General features: G+C 38.5%; 1 non-coding gene across 1 annotated transcript; it reads left to right on the top strand.

Moving 5' to 3' along the window:
• Positions 1 to 4,105: 4,105 nt before the first annotated feature.
• On the top strand, positions 4,106 to 4,213 carry LOC148580821 (small nucleolar RNA R71). The gene has a single exon (XR_015899181.1). It is a non-coding gene; the product is annotated as a small nucleolar RNA R71 (small nucleolar RNA).
• The last annotated feature ends 10,545 nt before the right edge of the window (positions 4,214 to 14,758 follow it).

The following is a 14,758-nucleotide window of genomic DNA, read 5'->3' as shown; positions in this document are numbered from 1 at the left end:
GCTAACAATTTTAACATTCATAAACAACAAATTCAAAAATATGCACTGTTCAAGCATTCATTCAGAAAATAAAAGGTATTGCCACCACATCAAAATCATTAAACTAATTTCAAGATATATTTTGAAATCATGCATTTCTAGTTCTTTTGCAATTAAAAACATTTTTTCATTTAAGAAAGGTGAAGGATTCATAGGACATTCATAGCTTTAAGGCATAGACACTTAAACACTAATGATCATGTAATAAAGACACAAACATAGACAGAACATAAAGCGTATAATTCGAAAAACAGAAAAATAAAAATTAGAAAATTAAAGAATGGGTCCACCTTAGTGATGGCGGCTAGTTCTTCCTCTTGAAGATCTTATGGAGTGCTTGAGCTCCTCTATGTCTCTTCCTTGCCTTTGTTGCTCCTCCCTCATGGCTTTTTGGTCTTCTCTAATTTCATGGAGGAGGATGGAATACTCTTAGTGCTCCATCCTTAGTTGTCCCATGTTGGAACTCAATTCTCCTAGGGAGGTGTTGATTTGCTCCTAATAGTTTTGTGGAGGAAAATGCATCCCTTGAGACATCTCAGGGATTTCATGATGAGGAATTTCCTCATGCTCTTGTTGAGGTCCATGAGTGGGCTCTCTTATTTGCTCCATCCTTCTCTTAGTGATGGGCTTGTCCTCTTCAATGAGGATATCTTCCTCTATGACAATTCCAGCTGAATTGCATAGGTGACAAATGAAATGAGGGAAGGCTAACCTTGCCAAAGTAGAAGACTTGTCCGCCACCTTGTAGAGTTCTAGGGATATGATCTCATGAACTTCTACTTCTTCTCCATTCATGATACTATGGATCATGATAGCCCGATCTATAGTAACTTCAGACCGGTTGCTAGTAGGAATGATAGAGCATTGGATGAACTCCAACCATTCCCTAGCCACGGGTTTGAGGTCAAGCCTTCTTAGTTGAACCGGCTTGCCTCTTAAATCTCTCTTCCATTGAGTGCCTTCCACACAAGTTTCCCTAAGAACTTTGTCCAACCTTTGATCAAAGTTGACCCTTCTAGTGAAAGGGTGAGGATCTCCTTGCATCATTGGCAAGTTGAATGCTAACCTCACATTTTTCGGACGAAAATCCAAGTAATTCCCCCGAACCATTGTGAGCTAATTCTTTGGGTTCGGGTTCACACCTTGGTCAGGGTTCTTAGTGATCCATGCATTAGCATAGAACTTTTGAACCATTAAGATCCCGACTTGTTGAATAGGGTTGGTGAGAATTTCCTAACCTCTTCTTCGAATCTCATGTCGGATCTCCGGATATTCACTCTTTTTGAGCTTGAAGGGGACCTCGGGGATCACCTTTTTCTTGGCCACAACTTCATAGAAGTGGTCTTGATGGACCTTTGAGATGAATCTCTCCATCTCCCATGACTCGGAGGTGGGAGAAATTGTCTTCCCTTTCCTCTTTCTAGAGGTTTCTCAGGCCTTAGGTGCCATTAGTGGTTATGGAAAACAAAAAGCTTTAGCTTTTCCCACACCAAACTTAGAATGGTTGCTCGTCCTCGAGCAAAAGAAAAAGAAAGGAGTAGAAGAAGAAGAAATAGAGGAGATGGAGGTGAGGAGTGGGTTCGGCCAAGGGGGGTTAGGTGTATATGTTGTGTGAAGATGAAGGTGGTAAGGAGGGGTATTTATATGGTAAGAGAGAGAGTGCAGCCGTGTATGATGTGGGTTTGGGAGGGAAATGATTTGAATTTGAATGGTGAGGTAGGTGGGGTTTAATGATGGATGGATGTGAGTGGTGAAGAGGTTGTGGGGAAGAGGGTAGGATTTGATAGGTGAGGGGAATTTAGGGAAGAGTTATTGATGGGTTTGGTCAAGGGTAGTTGGGGAAGAGTATTATGAAAAGGTGTGAAGAGGAGAGAAGAAGAGGTGGGGTAGGTGGGGATCCTGTGGGGTCCACAGATCCTGAGGTGTCAAGGAATTTGAGTCCCTGCACCATTCTAGCATTCAAACGCCCATTCTGTGCCAATTCCGGCATTTAACGCCAGCTCTGCTACCTTTCCTGGCGTTAAACGCCACTCTGTTGCCCATTTCTGGTGTTAAACGCCAGTCAGATGCCCATTTCTGGCGTTTAACGCCAGCCAGATGACAGACATCCATTTTTGGCGTTAAACACCCAGAGTGCTGCCCATTCTGGCGTTTAACACCCAGAATGCTGCCAGGCTGGGCGTTAAACGCCCATTCTGCTATCCTTACTGGCGTTTAAACACCAGTAAGTCTGTCCTCCAAGGTGTGCTATTTTTAATGCTGTTTTTCATTCTGTTTTTGATTTTTCAGTTATTTTTGTGACTTCACATGATCATCAACCTAAAGAAAACATAAAATAGCAATAGAATATAAATAAATATAGTTAAATAACATTGGGTTGCATCCCAACAAGTGCTTCTTTAATGTCAATAGCTTGACAGTGAGCTCTTAGAGAGCTTCACAGAGACCCAGAGCTTTATGACCTCCCAACACCAAACTTAGAAGTTGAGTGTGGGGGCTCTGTTTGACTCTGTATTGAGAGAAGCTTTTCATGATTCCTCTCCATGGTTACAGAAGAAGATCCTTAAGCCTTAAACACAAGGTAGTCCTCATTCAATTGAAGGACTAGCTCTCCTCTGTCCACATCAATCACAGCTCTTGCTGTGGCTAGGAAGGGTCTTCCAAGGATGATGAATTCATCTTCATCCTTCCCAGTGTCTAAGATTATGAAGTCAGCAGGGATGTAATAGCCTTTAACCTTCACTAAGACATCCTCTACTAGTCTAGAAGCCTGTTTCCTTGAATTGTCTGCCATCTCTAGTGAGATTCTTGCAGCTTGCACCTCAAAGATCCCTAGTTTCTCCATTATAGAGAGGGGCATGAGGTTTATCCCTAACCCCAGGTCACACAGAGCCTTCTCAAAGGTCATGGTGCCTATGGTACAAGGTATTAAGAACTTTCCAGGATCCTGTTTCTTCTGAGGTAATTTCAGTTGAACCAGATCATTTAGTTCATTGATGAGCAATGGGGGTTCATCCTCCCAAGTCTCATTACCAACTAACTTGGCATTCAGCTTCATGATTGCTCCTAGATATTGAGCAACTTGCTCTTCAGCAATATCTTCATCCTCTTCAGAGGAAGAATACTCATCAGAGCTCATGAATGGCCACAGTATATTCAGTGGAATCTCTATGGTCTTTCTATGAGCCTCAGATTTCTTTGGTTCCTCAATGGAGAACTCCTTGGTGGCCAGTGGACGTCCATTGAGGCCTTCCTCAGTGGAAATCACTGCCTTTCCTTCCTCACTAGGTTCGGCCATGTTGGTTATATTTATAGTCTTGCACTCTCTTTTTGGATTATCTTCTGTATTGCTTGGGAGAGTACTAGGAGGGAGTTCAGTAACTCTTTTACTCAGCTGATCCACTTGATTCTCCAAATTTCTAATGGAGGACTTTGCTTCAGTCATAAAACTGAAAGTGGACTTAGATAGATCAAAGACTACAATTGCTAAGTCAGAGTGGCTCTGCTTAGAATCTTCTTTCTGTTGCTGAGAAGATAATGGAAAAGGTTTGCTATTGCCAAACCTATTTCTCCCACCATTATTGTTACTGAAGCCTTGATTAGGCTTCTGTTGATCCTTCCATGAGAAATTTGGATAATTCCTCTATGAAGGATTATAGGTGTTTCCTTAGGATTCTCCCATGTAATTCACCTCTTCCATTCCAGGGTTCTCAGGGTCATAGGCTTCTTCTTCAGAGGAAGCTTCCTTAGTACTGCCTGTTGCAGCTTGCATTCCAGACAGACTCTGAGAAATCATATTGACTTGCTGTGTCAATAATTTGTTCTGAGCCAATATTGCATTCAGAGTATCAATCTCAAGAACTCCTTTCTTCTGAGTTGTCCCATTATTCACAGGATTCCTTTCAGAAGTGTACATGAACTTGTTATTTGCAACCATTTTAATGAGTTCCTGGGCTTCTGTAGGTGTATTCTTCAGATGAAGAGATCCTCCAGCAGAGTGGTCCAATGACATCTTGGACAATTCAGACAAACCATTATAGAATATACATATGATGCTCCATTCTGAAAGCATGTCAGAAGGACACCTTTTGATCAATTGCTTGTATCTTTCCCAAGCTTAATAGAGGGATTCACCTTCCTTCTGTCAGAAGGATTGGACTTCCACTCTAAGCTTGCTCAACTTCTGAGGTGGAAAGAATTTGCCCAAGAGAGCATTGACCAGCTTTTCCCAAGAGTTCAGGCTTTCTTTAGGTTGTGAGTCCAACCATGTCCTAGCTCTGTCTCTTACCGCAAAAGGGAAAAGCATAAGTTTATAGACCTCAGGATTAACCCCATTGGTCTTAACAGTGTCACAGATTTGCAAGAATTCAGCTAAAAACTGATGAGGATCTTCCAATGGAAGTCCATGAAACTTGCAATTCTGCTGCATCAGAGAAAGTAATTGAGGCTTAAGCTCAAAGTTGTTTGCTCTAATTGCAGGAATTGAGATGCTCCTTAAAAGAGGGTGCAATAAAGTCACCAAGCATCTTCCTTGCATCTCCACCATTATTATTAGGTTCGGCCATCTCTTCTTCTTCAAAAAATTCTGTCAGTCCTCTCCAGAGTGTTGTGCTTTAGCTTCTCTTAGCTTCTTCTTTAGAGTCCTTTCAGGTCCGGATCAGCTTCAACAAGAATGTTCTTATCCTTGCTCCTGCTCATATGAAAAAGAAGAGAACAGAAAAGAATAGGAATCCTCTATGTCACAGTATAAAGATTCCTTTATGTGAGTAAAAGAATAGAAGAGTAGAATGTAGAAGAGAGAAGATGAAGAATTCGAACACAGAGAGGGAGGAAGGGTTCGAATTATAAGAAGAAGAGAAGTGTTAGTAAACAAATAAATAGGAAGAGATGATAGAGAGAGAGAGAATTCGAATTTTAAATTAAAATAAAAGGAAAATATTTTTGTTTATATTTTAATTATTGGTTTGTATTTGAAAATTATAAAAAGGAATAAAATTAAATTAAAATTTAAAACAATTAGATAATTAAAAAGAATTTTGAAAAAGTGGTGAGGAGTTTTCAAAAATTAGAGAGAGAAAAGTAGTTTGGTGGTTTTGAAAAAGATAAGAAATAGTAAACTTTTAAAATCAAACAAAAAGTCAAGTAGTTAATTGAAAAAGATTTGAAAATCAATGTTGAAAAGATAAGAAGTTAGAAAAGATTTTGAAATTGATTTTGAAAAATATATGATTGAAATTTATTTAAAAAAAGATTTGAAAAGGAAATTAAAAAGATTTGATTTTTGAAAATTAAAGTTGATTACTTGACTAACAAGAAACTAAAATATATGATTCTAAAATTTAAAGATTGATCCTTTCTTAATAGGCAAGTAACAACTTGAAATTTTTTGAATCAAAATATTAATTGTTAGCATTAATTTCGAAAATATGAACTAAGAAAAAGATTTTGAAAATTGATTTTTGAAATTTTTTCGAAAATAAAATAAAAAAATGAAAAAGATTTGATTTTTTTAAAAGATTTGAAAAAGATAGAATTTTTTTTATTTGAAATTTTGACTTGACTAACAAGAAACAACCAAAGTTTAAAACTTTTGACTAAATCAATTCAAAATTTCGAAATTTATGAGAAGAATAAGGGAAAGATATTTTTTTTTTATTTTTGAATTTTTAATGAGGAAAGAGAAAAACATCAAAATGAAACATGACATAAAAATTATGAATCAAATCAAGAAAAATGTGCAAGAACACTTTGAATGTCAAGATGAACACCAAGAACACTTTGAATGTCAAGATGAACACCAAGAACTTATTTTTGAAAATTTTTAAGAAAAGAAAGACATGCAAGACACCAAACTTAAAAATTTTTAAACTTTAGACAATAAGAATTCAAAAATGCATATGAAAAATAAGAAAAGACACAAAACAAGAAAAACATAAGATCAAACAAAGACAATCATCAAGAACAACTTGAAGATCATGAAGAACACATGCATGAATTTTTTCGAAAATTTAAAGAAAGATTAAAAAGATGCAATTGACACCAAACTTAAAATTTGACACAAGACTCAAACATGAAATTTTTTTTTGTTTTTATGATTTTATTAAAATTTTGTTTTAGATTTTTCGAAAATTAATCAGGAAAAGAAAATAAAGAAATTCAAAATTTTTACTAAGAATTCCAGGAATCATGCAATGTTAGTCTAAAGCTTCGGTCCAAAAATTTAGACATGGCTTAATAGCCAGCCAAGCTTTATGCGAAAGCTTCGGTCCAAAAGATTAGACATGGCCACTGGCCAGCCAAGCTTCAGCAGAGCATTACATACAACAACCAAATTGGTGGGAATCAAAAAGCTCCTGCAATGATAAGTGGAAACCTCGGTCCAAAAGAATTTAGACATGGCTTGACAGCCAGCCAGGTTTCAACAGATCATGATGAAACTCTAGAATTCATTCTTAAAAATTCTGAAGAACATAGAATAATTTATTTTTTTGTTTTTTTTTGAAATTAAAAATAAAAAGATTAAACATAAAATAAAATTACCTAATCTGAGCAACAAGATGAACCGTCAGTTGTCCGAACTCGAACAATCCCCGGCAACGGCGCCAAAAACTTGGTACGCCGGAATCGTGATTGTTCATTCCCTGGCTATAGTGCCAAAAACATGGTATGGGAGAACGTGATCTCAATACTTCACAATTCCGTATAACTGACCAGCAAGTGCCCTGGGTCATCCAAGTAATAAACCTTACGTGAGTAAGGGTTGATCCCACAGAGATTGTCGGCTTGAAGCAAGCTATGGTCATCCTTGTAAATCTCAGTCAGGCGGATTCAATTGGTTGTGAGGTTTTGATAATTAAAATATAAATAAACCAGAATATAGAATAGAGATACTTATGTAATTCATTGGTGGGAATTTCAGATAAGCGTCTGGAGATGCTTTGTTACTTCTGAACTTCTGTTTTCCTACTGTCTTCTTCCAACCATGTGTTACCTCCTTCCATGGCAAGCTGTATGATCCTCTCGGATGAAAACAAATCCATATGCGCTGTCACCGCACGGCTAATCATCTGTCGGTTCCCGCTAGTGTCGGAATAAGACCATTGTCTTTTTGCACACTGTCACTGCGCCCAACATTCGCAATTTTGAAGCTCGTCACAGTCATCCCTTCCCAGATCCTACTCAGAATACCACAGACAAGGTTTAGACTTTTCGGATCTCAGGAATGCTGCCAATGGTTCTAGCCTATACCATGAAGACTCTGATCTCACGGAATGGAATGCTCTGTTGTCAGGAGAGGCAATCATGCGTTGTGAACCAGGAGGCCAAGAGATACACACTCAAGCTATTGCAGATAGAACGGAAGTGGTTGTCAGGCACGCGTTCATAAGTGAGAATGATGATGAGTGTCACGGGTCATCACATTCATCAGGTTGAAGTGCGAGTGAATATCTTAGAGAAGAAGTAGGCGTGAGTTGAATAGAAAAACAATAGTACTTGTATTAATTCATGAAGAACAGCAGAGCTCCACACCTTAATCTATAGGGTGTAGAAACTCCACCATAGAATATACATAAGTGAAAAGTCTAGGCATGGCCGTATGGCCAGCCTCCAAACGTGTACAATAGCATAAAATTGTAAAAGTCTTCTAAATAAATCACTAAAAGTAATTTTTATACTAAACTAGTAACAAGGGTTTACAGAAAATGAGTAACAAAGTGTAGATAGTGCAGAAATCCACTTACGGGGCCCACTTGGTGTGTGCTTGGTCTGAGCATTGAAGCTTTTTTGTGCATAGGCTGTTCCTGGAGTTAAACGCCAGCTTTGGTGCCAGTTTAGGCATTTAACTCCAATTCTGGTGCCAGTTTGGGCATTTTATGCCAAGATGTTTTAGGCTGACTTTGAACGCCAGTTTGAGCCATCAAATCTCGGGAAAATTATAGACTATTATATATTGCTAGAAAGCCCAGGATGTCTGCTTTCCAACACAGTTGAGAACGCACCAATTGCGCTTCTGTAGCTCCAGAAAATTCACTTTGAGTGTAAGGAGGTCAGAATCCAATAGCATTTGCAGATCTTTTTCAGCCTTTGAAACAGATTTTTGCTCAGGTCCCACAATTTTAGTCAAAAAATACCTGAAATCATAGTAAAATACACAAACTCATAGTAAAGTCCAGAAATGTGATTTTTGAATAAAAACTAATAAAAATATAATAAAAAGTAACTAATGAGCGGATAATTTATACGCTTTTTGGCATTGTTTTTAGTATATTTTAATTAGTTTTTATTATATTTTTATTAGTTTTTAAATAAAAATCACTCTTCTGGACTTTACTATGAGTTTGTGTGTTTTTCTGTGATTTCAGGTATTTTCTGGCTGAAATTGAGGGACCTGAGCAAAAATCTGATTCAGAGGCTGTAAAAGGACTGCAGATGCTGTTGGATTCTGACCTCCCTGCACTCAAAGGGGATTTTCTGGAGCTACAGAAGCCCAATTGGGGCGCTCTCAATTGCGTTGGAAAGTAGACATCCTGGGCTTTCCAGCAATATATAATAGTTCATACTTTTCCCAAGATTTGATGGCCCAAACAGGCGTTCCAAGTCAGCTCAAGAATTCTAGCGTTTAACTCCAAAACTGGCACAAAAGCTGGAGTTAAACGCCCAAACTGGCACAAAAGCTGGCATTTAACTCCAAGAAAAGTCTCTACACATAGAAGCTTCAATGCTCAGCCCAAGCACACAACAAGTGGCCCTGGAAGAAGATTTCTGCATTAATTACTCATTTCTGTAACCCTAGGCTACTAGTTTTCTATAAATAGGACCTTTTGCTATTGTATTTAGGGATCTCTGATAAGTCTTATGCTATCTTAGACACGTTTGGAGGTTGGCCATTCGGCCATGCCTAGACCTTGTTCTTATGTATTTTCAACGGTGGAGTTTCTACACACCATAGATTAAGGTGTGGAGCTCTGCTGTTCTTCATGAATTAATACAAAGTACTATTGTTTTTGTATTCAACTTAAGTCTATTTCTTCTCTAAGATATTCATTCGCACCCAAGAACATGATGAATGTGATGATTATGTGACACTCATCACCATTCTCACATATGAACGCGTGACTGACAACCACTTCCGTTCTACGTGCAAACAAGCTTGAATGTGTATCTCTTGGGTTTCTAATCTAAGATTGGAACCTTCATGGTATAGGCTAGAATTATTGGCGGCCATTCCTGAGATCCGGAACGTCTAAACCTTGTTTGTGGTATTCAGAGTAGGATCTGGGAAGGGATGACTGTGACGAGCTTCAAACTTGCGATTGTTGGGCGTATGACAGACGCAAAAGGATCAATGGATCCTATTCCAACATGATCGAGAACTGACAGATGATTAGCCGTGCGGTGACAGCGCATTTGAAACATTTTCACTGAGAGGACGGGAAGTAGCCATTGACAACGGTGATTCCCAACATAAAGCTTGCCATGGAAAAGAGTATGAATGATTGGAAGAAGGCAATAGGAAAGCAGAGGTTCAGGAGGAACAAAGCATCTTCGTACGCTGATCTGAAATTCCAACAAAAGAATTACATAAGTATCTCTATCTTTATTTTATGTTTTATTTATATTTTAATTATCAATTCTCCATCACCATATGAATTAGCCGGACTGAGATTTACAAGGTGACCATAGCTTGCTTCAAGCCGACAGTCTCCGTGGGATCGACCCTTACTCACGTAAGGTTTATTACTTGGACGACCCAGTGCACTTGCTGGTTAGTTGTGCGGAATTGTGACAAAGTGTGATTCACATTTAAGATCTCCAAGTCCTTTGGTGCCATTGTTGATGATCACAATTTCGTGCACCAGTAACTAAATCATACTTTGCTCGTCCTCAAGCAAAATAAGATAGAAGGGAGTAGAAGAAGAATGATGCAATTAATTTTGAAAACTTATTATGTATACAAGAAAAATTAAAAATAGTTGAAAAGAATTTGAAAAGATATATAAGTTTTGAAAACGTTTTGGAAGGAATTGAAAAGAATTGGAAAGATTATTAATTTTTTTGAAAATAGAAATTGAAAGATGAACATTTAAAATATGTTTGATGCAAAAAATTATGAATTAAAACATGAAAAATTGAAAACAAATCGAATTGGAAATAAAATTACCTCCCTTGTGTCATCCTGGCATTAAACGCCCAGAATGCTATCCATTCTGGCGTTTAACGCCCACTTGACTGCCTCTTTTGGCGTTTAACGCCCAGCCAGATACCCTGGCTGGCGTTAAACGCCAGGAATCCTTCTTTACTGGGCATTTTTCTGAACACCCAGAATGCTGCCATTTCTGGGGTTAAACGCCTAGAATGCTGCCTGCATGGGCGTTAAACGCCCATTCTGCTATCCTTACTGGCATTTAAACACCAGTAAGCCTGTCCTCCAGGGTGTGCTTTTTTTATGCTATTTTTGATTCCGCTTTAGTTCTGCATCTGTTTTTGTGACTCCACATGATCATCAACCTAAAGAAAACATAAAATAACAATGGAAAATGAAATAAAAAAGTAATTAACATAGATAAATAAGATTGGGTTGCCTCCCAATAAACGCTTCTTTAATGTCAAAAGCTTGACAGTGAGCTCTTACAGAGCTTCACAGACACTCAAAGCATGATTGTGGCCTCCCAACACCAAACTTAGAGTTTGAATGTGGGGGCTCTGCTTGACCCTGTATGGAGAGAATTGGATGAAGCTTTTCATGCTTCTTCTCCATGTTTACAGAAGAAGATCCTTAAGCCTTAAACACAAGGTAGTCCTCATTCAATTGAAGGACTAACTCTCCTCTGTCCACATCAATCATAGCCCTTGTTGTGGCTACGAAGGGTCTTCCAAGGATGATGGATTCATTATCATCCTTCCCAATGTCTAGGATTATAAAGTCATCAAGGATGTAAAGGCCTTCAACCTTCACTAAGACATCCTCTACAAGTCTATAAGCCTGTTTCATTGATTTGTCTACCATCTCTAATGAGATTCTTGTAGCTTGTACCTCAAAGATCCCTAGTTTCTCCGTTACAGAGAGTGGCATGAGGTTTATACCTGACCCCAGGTCACACAGAGCCTTCTCAAAGTTCATGGTGCCTATGGTACAAGGTATTAAGACCCTTCCGGGATCCAGTTTCTTCTGAGGTAATTTCTGTAGAACCAAGGCATTCAGTTCATTGATGAGCAATGGAGGTTCATCCTTCCAAGTCTCATTACAAAATAACTTAGCATTCAGCTTCATGATGGCTCCTAGATACCGAGCAACTTGCTCTTTAACAAGATCTTCTTCCTCATCAGAGGAAGAATCTTCATCAGAGCTCATGAACTGGAGCATTAATTTCCATGGAATCTCTATGGTCTCTATATAAGCCTCATATTCCTTTGGTTGCTCAACAGGGAGCTCCTTAGTGGTCAGTGGACGTCCATTGAGGTCTTCTTCACTAGAAATCACTGCCTCTTCCTCCTCTATAGGTTCGGCCACTTTACATATATTGATGGCTCTGCACTCTCTCTTTGGATTTTCTTCTGTATTGCTTGGGAGAGTACTAGGAGCAGTTTCAGTAACTCTTTTACTCAGCTGACCCACTTGTGCCTCCAAATTTCTAATGGGGGACCTTGTTTCAGTCATGGAACTGTGAGTGGTCTGGTGCACAAAATTGTGATCATCAATGGCGCCAACAACTTGGTACGCACAATAGTAATCTCAACTCTTTATCAAAACTCCGCACAACTAACCAGCAAGTGCACTAGGTCGTCCAAGTAATAAACCTTACGCGAGTAAGGGTCGATCCCACGGAGATTGTCGGCTTGAAGCAAGCTATGGTCATCTTGTAAATCTCAGTCAGGTGGATTCAAATGGTTATAGAGAATTGATAATTAAAAGACAAATAAAATATATAATAAAGATAGAGATAGAGATACTTGTGTAATTCATTGGTAGGAATTTCAGATAAGCGTATGAAGATGCTTTGTTCCTCTTGATCCTCTGCTTTCCGATTGCCTTCATCCAATCATTCATACTCCCTTCCATGGCAAGCTTTATGTTGGGCATCACCGTTGTCAATGTCTACTTCCCGTCATTTCAGTGAAAATATTCCAAATGCGCTATCACAGCATGGCTAATCATCTTCCGGTTCACGATCTTGTTGGAATAGGATCCATTGATCCTTTTGCGTCTGTCACACGCCCAACAATCGCGAGTTTGAAGCTCGTCACAGTAATCCCTTCCCAGATCCTACTCAGAATACCACAGACAAGGTTTAGACTTTCTGGATCTCAAGAATGACCACCAATAATTCTAGCCTATACCACGAAGGTTCCAATCTTGGATTAGAAACCCAAGAGATACGCATTCAAGCCATTGCTAGTAGAACAGAGGTGGTTGTCAGGCACATGTTCATAGGTGAGAATGATGATGAGTGTCACGGATCATCACATTCATCAAGTTGAAGAACGAATGGATATCTTAGAGAAGAAGTAGACGTGAATTGAATAGAAAAACAGTAGTACTTTGCATTAATTCATGAAGAACAGCAGAGCTCCACACCTTAATCTATGGTGTATAGAAACTCCACCGTTGAAAATACATAAGAACAAAAGGGTCTAGGCATGGCCGTGAGGCCAGCCCCCAAATGTGAAAAGGTCTATCCAAGTATATCAAGTGTGTAAAATACAATAGCAAAAGATCCTATTTATAGAAGACTAGTAGCCTAGTGTTACAGAAATAAGTAATTAATGCAGAAATCCTCTTCCGGGCTCACTTGGTGTGTGCTTGGGCTGAGCATTGAAGCTTTCATATGTAGAGACTTTTCTTGGAGTTAAACGCCAGCTTTTGTGCCAGTTAGGGCGTTTAACTCCAGCTATTATGCCAGTTCTGGCGTTTCGATGCCAGAATTTTTGTGCTGACTTAGAACGCCAATTTGGCCATCAAATCTCGAGCAAAGTATAGACTATTATATATTACTAGAAAGCCCAAGATGTCTACTTTCCAACGCAATTGAGAGCGCGCCAATTGGGCTTCTGTAGCTCCAGAAAATCCACTTCGAGTGCAGGGAGGTCAGAATCCAACAGCATCTGTAGTCCTTTTTCAGCTTTTGAATCAGATTTTTGCTCAGGTCCTTCAATTTCAGCCAGAAAATTCCTAAAATCACAGAAAAGACATAAACTCATAGTAAAGTCCAGAAATGTGATTTTTATTTAAAAACTAATAAAAACATAATAAAAACTAACTAAAATATACTAAAAACATACTAAAAACAATGCCAAAAAGCGTATAAATTATCCGCTCATCACAACACCAAACATAAATTGTTGCTTCTCCCCAAGCAACTAAAAATCAAATAGGATAAAAAGAATAGAATGTACAATGAATTCCAAAAACATCTATGAAGATCAGTATTAATTAGATGAGTGGGGCTTTTAGCTTTTTGCTTCTGAACAGTTTTGGCATCTCACTTTATCCCTTGAAGTTCAGAATGATTGGCATCTATAGGAACTCAGAATTTAGATAGTGTTATTGATTCTCCTAGTTAAGTATGTTGATTCTTGAACACAGCTACTTTATGAGTCTTGGCCGTGATCCAAAGCATTTTGTTTTCCAGTATTACCACCAGATACATAAATGCCACAGACACAAAACTGGGTGAACCTTTTCAGATTGTGACTCAACTTTGCTAGAGTTTCCAATTAGAGGTGTCCAGAGCTCTTAAGCACACTCTTTTTGCTTTTGGACCACGACTTTAACCACTCAGTCTCAAGTTTTCACTTGACACCTTCACGCCACAAGCACATGGTTAGGGACAGCTTGGTTTAGCCGCTTAGGCCAGGATTTTATTCCTATGGGCCCTCCTATCCACTGATGCTCAAAGCCTTGGATCCTTTTTTTTACCCTTGCCTTTTGGTTTAAAGGGCTATTGTTTTTTTTTATCCTTTTTTTCGCCATTTTTTTCTTTTTTTTTTCGCAAGCTTTTCACTGCTTTTTCTTGCTTCAAGAATCATTTTTATAATTTTTTAGATTATCAAATAACATTTCTCCTTTTTCCATCATTCTTTCAAGAGCCAACAGTTTTAACATTCATAAACAATCAAATTCAAAAATATGCACTGTTCAAGCATTCATTCAGAAAGACAAAAGTATTGCCACCATATCATAATAACTAAATTGTTTTAAAATTTGAAACTCATGCACTTCTTTTCCTTTTCAATTAAAACACTCTTTATTTAAGAAAGGTGATGGATTCATTTTCATAGCTTTAAGGCAAAGACACTTAGACACTAGTGATCATGTAATAAAGACACAAACATAAATAGACATCAGGCATAATTTTCGAAAAAAATAGAAAATAAAGAACAAGGAAATTAAAGAACGGGTCCACCTTAGTGATGGCAGCTTGTTCTTCCTCTTGAAGATCTTATGGAGTGCTTGAACTCCTCAATGTCTCTTCCTTGCCTTTGTTGCTCCTCTCACATAACTCTTTGGTCTTCTCTAATTTCATAGAGGGGGATAGAATGCTCTTGGTGCTCCACCCTTAGTTGTCCCATATTGGAACTCAATTCTCCTAGGGAGGTGTTGATTTGCTCCCAATAGTTTTGTGGAGGAAAATGCATTCCTTGAGTCCTCTCAGGGATTTCATGATGAGGATTTTCCTCATGCTCTTGTCCATGAGTGGGATCTCTTGTTTGCTCCATC

The sequence above is a fragment of the Arachis ipaensis genome, chromosome B10 (genome assembly GCF_059453495.1).
Source record: "Arachis ipaensis isolate K30076 ecotype BB chromosome B10, ASM5945349v1, whole genome shotgun sequence".
Taxonomy (NCBI): domain Eukaryota; kingdom Viridiplantae; phylum Streptophyta; class Magnoliopsida; order Fabales; family Fabaceae; genus Arachis; species Arachis ipaensis.
The sequence above is the reverse complement of the archived record's forward strand: the minus strand, read 5'-3'. Positions and strand labels throughout refer to the sequence as shown.